General features: G+C 41.1%; 1 long non-coding RNA gene across 1 annotated transcript; it reads right to left on the bottom strand.

Moving 5' to 3' along the window:
• Positions 1-562: 562 nt before the first annotated feature.
• Positions 563-2584, bottom strand: LOC103444161 (uncharacterized). The gene is made up of 2 exons (XR_003776333.2): positions 2445-2584; positions 563-859 (listed from the first exon to the last, which is right to left on the bottom strand). It is a non-coding gene; the product is annotated as an uncharacterized lncRNA (long non-coding RNA).
• Between the last annotated feature and the right edge of the window lie 9880 nt (positions 2585-12464).

Here is a 12464-nt window from a genome sequence, read left to right on the forward strand (position 1 = left end):
TAGTTTGTATATTAGGGTTGTACTATCTTCATATTTGATATTCAATATTGGAATATAATCTCTTTGCACATACATACATACATACGTTCTGCCATTTTTCTATGCATTGTGCGCCGTAAAAGACTAATTCTGATGTAGTGTTTATAAGGTTATTACCTAATAAAAGAGTGCTTTAAAAAATTAATTTTTTACTTAGTTATGGTTAATGAAAGTTGTATTGATACAAACTGCATTAATAGTGGATCATGTGATTTTCAAGATGTAACATTGGAACAGAGAAGACACCTAATTTTTAAAAGTTAGTGCATGCATGCGGTGCTGTTGTTGATACTTCTGCTTTCTAAGTAAATTTTAGGGTAAATTACATGTTACCACCTCAACTTTGGGTCACATAACAAACTCATATCTCATCTTTTGAACATTGCAATGTCATTGCAACGAATTCATAAGTTGATGTATGACATTGCCATGTTCAAAAGATGAGGTATGGGTTTGTTGTGTGATCCAAAATTGAGGTGGTAAAACATAATTTACCCCTTTTCTTATCCAAACACAGACGTCGTTCATCCATACATGTAGCATTACCATGGATTCAAGTGAACCAAGATTGATACAAGGACAAGGAGGAATGTGGCACTAAAACAGGTAAAACCAAGAGTCACGCCCACTAAACGTATGAGCTCAAAGAACGTCGATACATCTCTTGCTCTTCCGAGTTTGTATTTATATCCCGGTGAATAATTCCAACCATTTTGTTGACGTTTGCAGCAATATTTCTCAAGTCTCTCCCTCATCTTCACGACTTCCATCTTCTCTCTTAAAACACTCAAATTTGCATCCACAATATTCCTTGATCTACCTGAGGACAAAAAAAGAATCAAACATATAACATGCAAGTTAACTTTTTTGATATAGGAAGCTAGTTACTGTAGTGTATCACTATAACACGTTTATAAGCATTATTGGAAACTAGTTAGTAGTGTATTATGTTAAGAGTGAATTCAACAATGGGGAGAAGAAGGATCTGCATGTGCTTATAAGGAAGTTGGACTACTACCCATATTGTCAATTGGATTTATGGGAATCTCAACTTTTTCATGGTATCAGAGCAGATTTTCGCATGTGTGAAGCCCAACGGCAACACATGCTCCACCTCACCCGATTTGTGTTATCCATGTGTTAGGCTTGAAAATTCACCACACGTGACGTGTTGAGAGTGAATCCCAAATCAGAAAATGAAGGATCTTGCATGTGCTTATTAAATAAGTTGTGCTACACCCCATATTGCGAATTGAATTTATGTTGAAACCTCAAGTTATTCATTTTCTTCATTCACAAATATGTATATATACACATACGTATAATTAAAAATAATAATTTTGGTGTGTTCTTATTTAGATTTGTTAAAAGTGTACTAGAATATAATACTATATATTATCTTCATGTACAATATTTCTTGATCCAAATTAACAACGTCAAACATATACTATCGAGTTAAATTACTTGAATTTATAACGTAAGGAGAAAAATAAATAATATATAAGTGGATATTATAATAAACATTGAAACTAATTAATTATATGTATACACTGCATGCGTCAAAAACTAAAATGATAAAGGGGATTTTAGATCCAGATCCAAAAACATATATTGCTTTTAGGAGTGAGTCCAGTTATCTAATTATATGTTTTTATTTCTTTTATACTCATTGTATATTTTCTAAAAATATTAAAAATCAATTAAAATCTTCTAATATTATGCATTTTCCAACTCCAAAAAATCTAATTAATATCTTACAACAGAATTCTAACATAAATCTATCTGCAAAACATTCTACCCTAACTTAAGTAACAAATATTAGAATGTATGTTATACCTATAAGCAAGATATGAAACCTAACTAAAAGGTAGAAAAAAACATAATATACCCACAAGTAAGACACATTAATTTATGACATGTTGATTATAAAAAAAGAATCTATCATATAGGTAGATAAATAAAATTAAGCTATGATACACGTTGATTATAAAAATTAAAAATAAAATCTATAAATGGGGTTTAAAGCAGGAGGAAGAACAAGAAATAACCAAAAAAAAAAAAACCAAAGAGATAATTAGGACAAAATTTGATTTTTATAATAAATCTTATCATTGAAGAGATAATTAAATTTAAGGAATTAGACTTATTTTAATAAACTGGACTATTCCTACTATTGACTCAAAAAAATTGACTTATATCAAGTTTCCCCAATAATAAATTATAAACAAAGGAATACTTTGATTGATGCGTTCTTGTGTAGACTATAGCTAAAACTACTTGAAGCAAATATATTCCAGAAGCAAACTGGAAATAGGAAACTAAATTAAGGCAATGAAAGTCCATCCTGCGCATGCATGCATCCCGAAATCATTAACAAAACTGGGGACTGAGAATTTGAGAGTTACCTTCTTCATCTAAGCTCTGAGCTCTTACTTGCATGATCCTACGAAGACGAGTACTACAACGGATCTTTATGGTAGATGGCTGTACAAGGTTACACAGAGAAGGTAGAGAAGAAGAAGCCTTCGCCATGCTGCTTCTGTTTATCTATCATCTCATGATCGTGCCTGATTGGGGGATTTAATCCAATTCTTTCGAACTTTCTCTCTTTTGGAATGAAATTTTTATACAAACAAATATTAAAAGAACAACAAAAAAGGAGACTGCACGTGGTCCATGAAGGTTTTGTGAACCAACAGAAAAAGAACAACAAATATTAGTGATATCATGATATCATGCTAGCTAGAATTGATAAAGTAGTATATCATACTAACATGGAGTTGTGTACGTGGTCCATTTTAGTAAATCATACTAACATGGAGTTGTGTACGTGGTCCATTAAAATGGAGAGTGCTGCATGCAGGCAGATAAATGTACATATCATCACTAAACTTTATTAGCCGTGTAAAGTTTGATGATATTTCTCAAAATGGGATCCCACATTTTGAAGGTCAGGAAGTACCGTATGAGCCCAGAACTAGTTTGGTCTGTAGGATTAGATTGATAAATACAAGTCTCTAATTTAAAAGTATGTTGAGGAGAGAAATGTAAAAATTATGTCCAACTAGAAGGTGGAACATCTTTGATAAAAAAGTGAGTGTGGAAGATTGATTGCTTAAGAAGGAACAGGCTCTTTAACACAACTGCAGTTTCTTGCAGAGACACTATTGCCCCATTTTTATTATTTTCGTCAACACGTGCTCCCCCTTAAGTACATATCACATCTTATGGTATCTCTAACCACCTAAGATCACCCTGATTACCACTAGTGTTCTTCCCCTGGTGATCTAAAGGTAATGGGATCGGAGAATAAAAATACTCTGATTCAGAATAAGTAACATCCATGGTCACATACATATGTCGAGTTTCAAGATGATACCACTTATAACCTTTCTGTTGGGAGGCAAACCCAACAAAGGCACATCAACGGGCACATAGATCCAGTTTACTACGATGAATATTGTGAATATGAACATACGCTACACATCCAAACACACAAGGAGTAAGGGTATTGATAGATACTATGGGAACATGTTTCGTCAATACTTGAAGAGGTGTACGAAATTCCACAACCCAAGGTGGCATACGGTTAATCACATATATGGCATAAGTAACGGCTTCAGGCCAAAATCGTTTAGGCATGGACGCACCAATAAGCAAGGCATGAGCAGTTTCCAAGATATGACAATTCTTTCTCTCAACAACCCCATTTTGTTGCGCAATATGGGGACAAGTAGTTCCTTGATCCCGAAGAAAAACAGACAATTCGGAACTAATATATCCACCTCCATTATCAGAGTGGAGAGCTTTAATAACATAAGAATATTATGTTGTAATGATTTGAGAGAAGGACCGAAACACCATACCCCTTAAATAACCAAACGAAACATGTCCTAACCGACGATGCAATAACCAAACTTCTTGCAAATTATTGGTACGAGATGGTCGAACTGCATTAGGTCTGCCAGGAATGACGTCATCCACATAATACAACCCCTCTCTCTTAGTGCCACGCCCAATTATCTCCTTGGTCTGAATATCCTGAAGTAAACAAAAGAGTGGATACATATGTACAACACAATGTAATTGCTTAGTAACTTGAGGAATAGATAACAAATTATAAGACAATGACGAAACAAGCAAGCAATGATGAAGGGAGAGGGCCGGTGTGAGGTCCATGGTACTGACCCCAATAACCGGTGCAGTGGTGACATTCGCCATTACTACACACTTTCGATGAGTCATTGTCGTTCAAGTAAACAAATTTTTATCAAAGGTCATATGGTCTGTTGCACCAGAGTCCAGAATCCAACCTGTATGATGTTCAATATCGGAGGCTAAAAGAACACGCCCCATAATACCTGTATTGGATGGTGATTCACTAGGATTAGTCCTAGTCAACAAGCTTTGACTTGGATCTCCAAGGGTAGGCACGACCTCCTTGGTACTAGGTGCGGCAGTGGCAATGGATGCACGGCTCTCACATGCTCCATTAGCAGCTTGCTCATTTACACATAACTTGTTCTTCAATTCAGGGAACCATTCAAGGACTCCATGCTTTTGAAAACAAGTATCCTTAGTATGACAGTTATGACCGTAGAAAGTACACTTTAAATCATCTTTATTTTCCCGAGTAAAAGGATGAGAAGTTGTCGACAAAGGTGAGACATACGGTCGGCCAACAGAGAGTGGTTGTGACATCATGGCCACGAACGGTGTCGGGATTCCTCCTTGGATGCTGACACTACTTCCTTCCATCATGGTAGCATGACGTTGGGCTTCATGCCTAACAACAAAAAACACCCCATCAACAGATGGTGGGGGTTGAGTTCTTAAAATATCACTACGTACTTTATCAAATACGTCATCAAGTCCTAACAGGAAGGCGTAAACCCAGTCCAATTGGATCTCTTCTTGAAGCGTTTTCAAGTCAATAACACACTCTATCTTAATCGGTCTTCTTTAATCCAATTATTGCCATACTTCTTTGAGATCGGCATAGTACACGCCAATAAAATGCCCCTTCTGACGAAGTAGAAATGACTTTACCTTCAACTCATAAATCTGAGAAATATCATAACCATCATAATATGTCTAAGCAACTTCTTCCCATACTTCTTTAACGGTACGGAAAATGGATGAAAAAATCCACGATGGTAGGATCCATGGAATTAATCAACCACCATTTCACAATTGCACTCCTAGTTTCCCAAGTTTCATACTCGGCATTTTTTTCCTTGGGTTCCTTGATACTCCCTTTCACAAACACTTTCTTACCACGCCCAGCGATATGCATCTCCAATACTTTGGAGCAAAGAGGATAATTTGATCCATTGAGTTTTACGGTATTCGATACGTTTGAAGCATCATTCTGTATCACTACATGGCTCACAACTGAATTGTTAGTGGTTGTATGTGAACCACCCTCCAACTTTAGCTGTGAGTTTTCTTTGACAATAGCCATCGCGACATCACACACAAACATCAGAAAACACAACTGCAATCTCGGCTTGCTGCAGGGATGCAGCAAAGAACACAAGACTTGTTGATTTTTGCATGACAGTAGTAGCATGGTGGGTTAGACATCTAAAAGGTACCATTCTCTTCATCTCGTTGAGAAGTATGATTTTTGTTTTTGAATCACTTGATTTCATTGAGTATTGAAGAAGTTATGAACGTTTAAAGTTTACCCAGTTTTCGGCGAGTTTTCCAGTTTTCTCTCGGACCAGTCAACTTTGAGGCTATTTTCCGACCATTTCTGGCAACCATTAGGCTTCCAAATAGGTATAATCTTATTCTACACTTTCCTATCTTCATTTCGATATATTATGGGTCGAATTTGGTTAAGAAACAATTGAGTTACGAAGCTTTGAAAATTGCCCAAACTTCCGGCTAAGAGCTCCGGGACACTTAACGGAATTTTTAACGGAATGACCAAAATGATGGATGGTGGACACTCTCAGGGACCACTTTGATTGATTTGAAATGTTAGGGACCAAAGTGATGAGTTATGCAAATCTCAGGGACCATTTTGGCTATTTAGCCATTTTTTTCATAGGGTTACAACTCGGTTCGGATGCCAAATAGAAATATACAGCTTAATTTTCATGTTTTCCATAATTCTGAATATAAGTACATACAATCCTTGTTGTGGAGCCAAAAATAATCACAAGGCGACACGTGGATCTTTGGACAAAAGAGGACAAAAATACCCTTGAGGTACAACGGGATTTCTACGCGCGAACAGCGGGCAATCATCCTTCAACTAAATCAAAAGTGCCCAAAATAGGTAACAATTCAAAACCTATCTCATCAAATCCCTTCTACAAAGTAACTCCCAAAACCTATTTCATTCCATATATTTTTTACCTCACCTTCCCTTTTTTAATCAATTAGCTATTTATTTCATTCATTCCATAACCTCCCAAAAACATTCCTTTTATTATGTTAATTAGTCAATTAATATATTTACTCCTAATCAATATGTTAATGGCTAATTAAATCACCAAATAACACCCAAAAAACAACCCAAAGGCCGGCCACCTTTTCTCCAAAGGGGACCGGCCATATCTCTATAAAAAGCTCTCCATTCTCTCCCAAAAGGGACTTCCAACTCTTGCTAAAATTCTCTAGAATTCTCAAACACTGTTTCTCTCTAAATTCTAACTTTGGCATCGAAGGTTCTTCGGCTAAAGCCCCCCCATTCATCATGGGCGCGTTAGGCTCTTGGCCTTGACCTAAGGTGTTAATTGTTTTGTAGGTGCAATTTTGTCCAAGATCAAGAAGGAAGAAATTTGCATCCACAAATTGGTGCTTTCATTGAGAGAAGAAATCCATACTCGTAGAAGACTCTCACATAAAAAAGGTTTTTCTCTATTTTCTAGTCTACTTGTATTTTTTTCGTACGTTCTTATTATTAGAATATTTTATTTGCAAAGATTCTTTGATAAAACATAAAAGAAGAATACAATGGCTAGAAATTTAGAAAATTCCACGAGTGAAAATTCCAATATCCAAGGAATGGGACCACGACGATCCACGAGGCCAAATGCGACAATAAATGGAGCAGCACCACCACCACGAGTTTCCACCATGGGAACCACCGCAGTGGCTACTTCGGTAGTCACCTGTGGCGAGGTCCATGGTGCCTTCACCACAGCTCGAGCTGTGCCATCCAAGACGGCTCACTGTACTAAGGCCACGACCCAAGCTTCACTATTGCATGCATCACGCACTGAGTAGCCCACTCTCGTGGTCTAGCCTGCTCCCACCAAGCAGGCTGCTCCAGCCGAGCAACCCACTCTGGTGGCCCAGCCTGCTCCGCTAAGTAGCCCACTCTCATGGCCTAGCCTGCTCCAGCCGAGTAGTCCACTCTCGTGGCACAGCGTGCTCCCGTGGCCCAGCCTGCCCCATTCGAGCAACCCACTCTCGTAGCCCAACCTGCTCCAGCCGAGCAGCCTACTCTCGTGGTCCAGCCTGCTCCCGCCGAGCAGCCCACTCTCGTGGCCCAGCCTGCTCCCGTGGCATTCCAAGCAACCCAAATCAATCTAAGATTAGTTCAACTATCCAAGCTCCAAATTTCCAGACTAACGATCAAACCATGAGCATTTTCACCACATTTTTCTGCAGATTTGGGATTTCCCAACTCAAATCTCACACCCAGAGTCTACTACACTTCCACTGCTCAAGAAGACGCATTCCTTCCAAGTTATTCCAACCTAAATGGAGAACAACACTTGTCTCGACAAGTCATAGAGTTGACGAGCGCCCCCGCACAGCAAACGACCTTGGTGAACCAGCTCTTGCAGCGCACCGAGATGCAACGTACCCTAAATGAGGTGTCCTGAAGTAAGACAATGGCAGACAAAGAACCTCTCAAGCAACATTTCAGCAAGCAGCCACGAACCTAGTATTCAGGCAGTGTACACTCCCAATTGAGCCCCCGAGATAACGTATACTCTCGTCTTAGAGCGCAGAGAAGCATGCACTCTCAACTAGGCCCACAGACGAGTATACATTCACGGTTGGGGTCACTCTCTGATAGTCAACATGAGCAACCTTCCAGGAGAAGTGTTCATTCGCGGCTATGCCCGCAAGAAGCATCATCCACCTCACACCGAAGTAGGCAGCACGACGAACGGAGAAAAGTTGTCACTCAATCTAGCTCAAGTTCAACCAACAGCCTGCGAATAACTCGTTCGCCTACTAGGAACGCACTACACGCACCGCATCCGCGACATAGACGAGCCAAAGGCCAAACACATGGAAAAGCAGCCTAGACCAGCAAGTCAGGATTGGGGGCAGCCGAGAGCTCCACTACCTTAACAAAGGCAAATTTAAGAAGAAGTAGAGAGACTTTTGACCAAACGATTGTGTAATTTCCAAAGCAACGAGGTCACTGACGAGACACTACGATGGAACATGACCAACATAAGCAGGTCACCCTTCACGGATGAGATCGAGCAGGCAGAGCCTCCACACGAGTTCAGCATGCCCATTTCATATCTTTCAAAAGTGATGAAGACCCGAAGAGACACTTAAAGCACTACCGAAGCACAATGATCTTCTATCGAAACAACGACTATCTCATGTGCAAGATATTCGCCACTACTTTACAAGGCGAGGCACAAGATTGGTTTTACACCCTGCTGCCATAATCCATCCAGAGTTTCGACGAACTTTCTTTGATTTTCACCAAAGAATATTCATCCTATCGCTCGATTAAGAAGAAGTACAACCATTTGTTCAACGTCAAGAAGAACCCAAATGAGTCGCTTTGCAATTATATGAAGAGGTTCATAGCAAAAAAGGCAAGGATAGTCGGATGCAACGACTCGATATCTAGAGCAGCCTTCCACAAAGGACTTCTAGCAGACCACCCATTATTCGGAAAATTGATCATAAAGGAAGATCTAACTCTGGAAAACTCTTTCGCTCTGACAGAAAAGCGTTCACTTTGGGACAAGGTTCATTAATGCACATTCAATGACTTGAAGAAGTATCCAACATCACATTCCTACTATCCAAACCGGAAGCAGCAGAGGACTTAGTCGTATGTTTGACGGTATCTAAAGCAACAATAAGCTCTACCATCATACGAGAAGAGCTGAGGGTTCGACTACCTATATTCCACAGTTCAAAAGCTCTCATCGATGCTATCAAAAATTCAAAAGCTAACTTTGGCAATAGTTGTTACAACCCGAAAGCTCAAGTTTTACCTTCAAACACACGCAGTAATTCTCATGACGCACTATGCCACCCAATCCAAACGCGCGACGATAAAGGTGTAGACCCTGGCGGATGCAAAGTTTTCTGACGAACGTAACAACTCAGCCCAAAAGACACGCCAAGGGCAGACGAACACTGGAATAACACATTCGAAAGCAAGTTTTATCTTCGTCGTCCCAAAAGATTCTACATAGGAGCAACATGTACCGGCAGTTGAGCATCTCCTGCTACGTGTAACATGGTCCTAGCTCCACAACTCCCTACCAAGCATTCACGATGCAACAGAGCGGCCCAACGACACCTCGAAAGTAGCTGAGCACGCCCTAGACGCGCCTACTCCACCCGACGGAGACTTCTAGCATTTGCATGTTGACGGGGCATCCAACTACAAAGGTTCAAAAGCAGGCGTAGTTCTTGTCACCCCAAACGATTCAATACCCGAACAGGCGATCACTCTAGGCTTCAAAGCATCCAACAACAGAGCAGAGTACGAAACCCTACTAGCAATCCTCTTAATAACAAAAAGACTTGGCTGTGAAAAAGCTCGCAATTCATTCTGATTCCCAACTAATCACTAGCCAGATTACTTGAGGCATTTTAGACTTACACCATCACTCAAGTTCCATAAGCAGACAATGCTCACGTGGACGCACTAGCCGGCCTAGGCTCTACCCTTGACCACCAACTCAAACGCTCTATTTCGGTAGAGTATCTAGACGAGCCGAGCATAAAGGCGAAGCCAGCAGCCGAGGTGTCACAGGTTAGTATAACTCCAAACTAACAAGATTCCATCGTAGACTGCCTGATTAATGGCACATTCCCCATGAAAAGATTGGAGTCTAGGAAGCTCCAAATCAAGGCAACACGCTACTACAAGTGGAATGGCATTCTCATCCGAAAAATCCTACACCGGACCATATCTCTGCTGCCTAGCGCCTCCCGATGACTTGAATGTCCTAAGCTTAATCCACGAATGCGTTTATGGAAATCACTTCGAAGGTCGATCCTTAGCACAAAAGACTCATAATGCAGGCTACTACTGGCCTACCATGCACCAAGACGCTAAGGAGTTAGTACAAAAGTACGACCGTTGCCAACGCTACAAGCCAGTACTAGCACTGCCTGTCAGCGAGTTACACCGGTAGACGAGTCCTTAGCCGTTCATGTAGTGGGCAATCAACCTGGTAGAACCTTTGCCGCTTGCTACTGGGGGCAGAGGCATGATGATTATGGCAACCGACTACTTCACTAAATGGGTAGAAGTAGAGCCCAAGATGACCACGATTCAGACGGACATAGAGCACTTCATATGGAGGAACATCATTTGCCAATTTGGCATCCCTCAGTCCATCAACACCGACAACAGCCCACAATTCGTGGGCCAAAATGTGGCGAAGTTCTTTCAAAAGTATAGCATCAAGCAGCACATGTCCATGCCAAGATAGCCTCAAGGCAGTGGCGGGCCGAAACATCGAACAAGATGATCCTCAACTGCTTCAAGAAATCCCTTACCAACAAGAAGGGAAAATGGCCAGATGAACTCCCCAGATGTCTATGGGCATATCATACCACCAAAAGATGAGCAGCCGGTGAAACTCCTTTCTCTTTGGCATTTGGCTTAGAAGCAATCATTAATCTCAATGTCATCAAGCCAAGTATCACCACACTACTACTAAGCATTGAGTAAAACAGTAAGGAGGTGACCACAAGCTTAGATCTGGTAAAGAACAAGCGCGAGTAGACCATCACTTGCATCACAGCCTACCAGCAACAACTTATTTCCAACTACAATAAAAAGGCCAAGATCCGGCAGTTCCAGCCCGAAGATCTAGTCTTAAGAAAAGCCTTCATCACTGCTTGCAGAGAAGGCTCCAAAAAGATGGATCTCATCTGGGAAGGTCCGTACAAGATCAGCAGAGTAGACGGCAAGAGTAATTACACCCTCGCCACCATGAAACGATAAAAAGATCGAAAAGTAATAGAGCACCTACAATCTGAAGAAGTACCATGTGTGACCTCCCGCTACATCAAAGCCCGAAGACTCAAGAAGCTCGACGGGCACCACCTCACAACCCGAGGACTATCCAATTGTTATGCAGTTCCTACTTTATAGCAAAGTTCTCGTTCGTTTCACTCGTTTTTCAATGGGAAATTCAGAAGTAATCACAACTTGGCTCGGCTGCATGCTTACAACAACTGATCACTCATGCACTTCAAAAAAAGTATGTGCCCTTCTTAGGGACTCATGGCAAGAATTGCGCCCTCTGAGTGACTAACCATGCTCTCCAGTGCGATAGGGTAAACTAATTGATCTCAAGTGCGAGAGGGTAAACCAATTTCCCGACACCCATATGGGTCAGCTCTTTAAGACGGGAGGATAAACTTTACACTCCGAATATCTAGACGTGGATGAGCCTGGCTGCTCTAGTATAACTAGATGCACGATGGCTTACGCCGAGATTCCTAGTAGTAGCCACAATGGTCTTTTTCAAGGCTTAGCTAACTGAAGGATTTTGGGTCCCTTGGCCTAATCCGTAAGGAACCAGGCCCTAGAGACGGCTGCATTATGCAGTACGCCCTGCAGACTATGCAGTACGCCCTGCAGACGGCTGCTGTGGAACCCTAAAGCTGTTACCAAGTGCACTAAGGTAGCCTACGGTATCCAGAAGACTGCCTACAGCTTGCCCCTAGAGCAATAAAGCTGCGCTAGCCTTATACAACCGCACATTCTTGTGAAAGGTTAAACAAGCTAGTGCACATATACGAAGCTTTATCCACTGCTGACATGCTACGTAGTCGATAAGCTTCACCTCTGCCAAGCACGGAACAACCTACTCCAAGTCCTAAAGTGTTGTGATACTTGCTACGCAACCTACGGAATTGGAGAAAGTCAAGGTTAACAGCCTAATGGTTACACGGACTTGTCTGCTTCTGTAAGTAAGGTATCCGGCTGCAAACCCTATGGCTAACAACTTTGCAAAGTTCAACACAAACACCTACGGCTGCATAGGCTACGCGAACTTGTCTGTTTATAAAAAAGTAGCATGCCTGCCACTGGTCTATTAAATCTGAAGGTTAGGGCATCTAAAGGTTAGCCCATCATTCTCACCCTTCAGCTACTCCTTCTTCTCAAGCAGACCAACACGGACACGCTGCAGCTCATCCATTTCCTTCTTCAAACTTTCGTTGATCTTCAG

The sequence above is a fragment of the Malus domestica genome, chromosome 09, assembly GCF_042453785.1.
Source record: "Malus domestica chromosome 09, GDT2T_hap1".
Classification (NCBI taxonomy): Eukaryota; Viridiplantae; Streptophyta; class Magnoliopsida; order Rosales; family Rosaceae; genus Malus; species Malus domestica.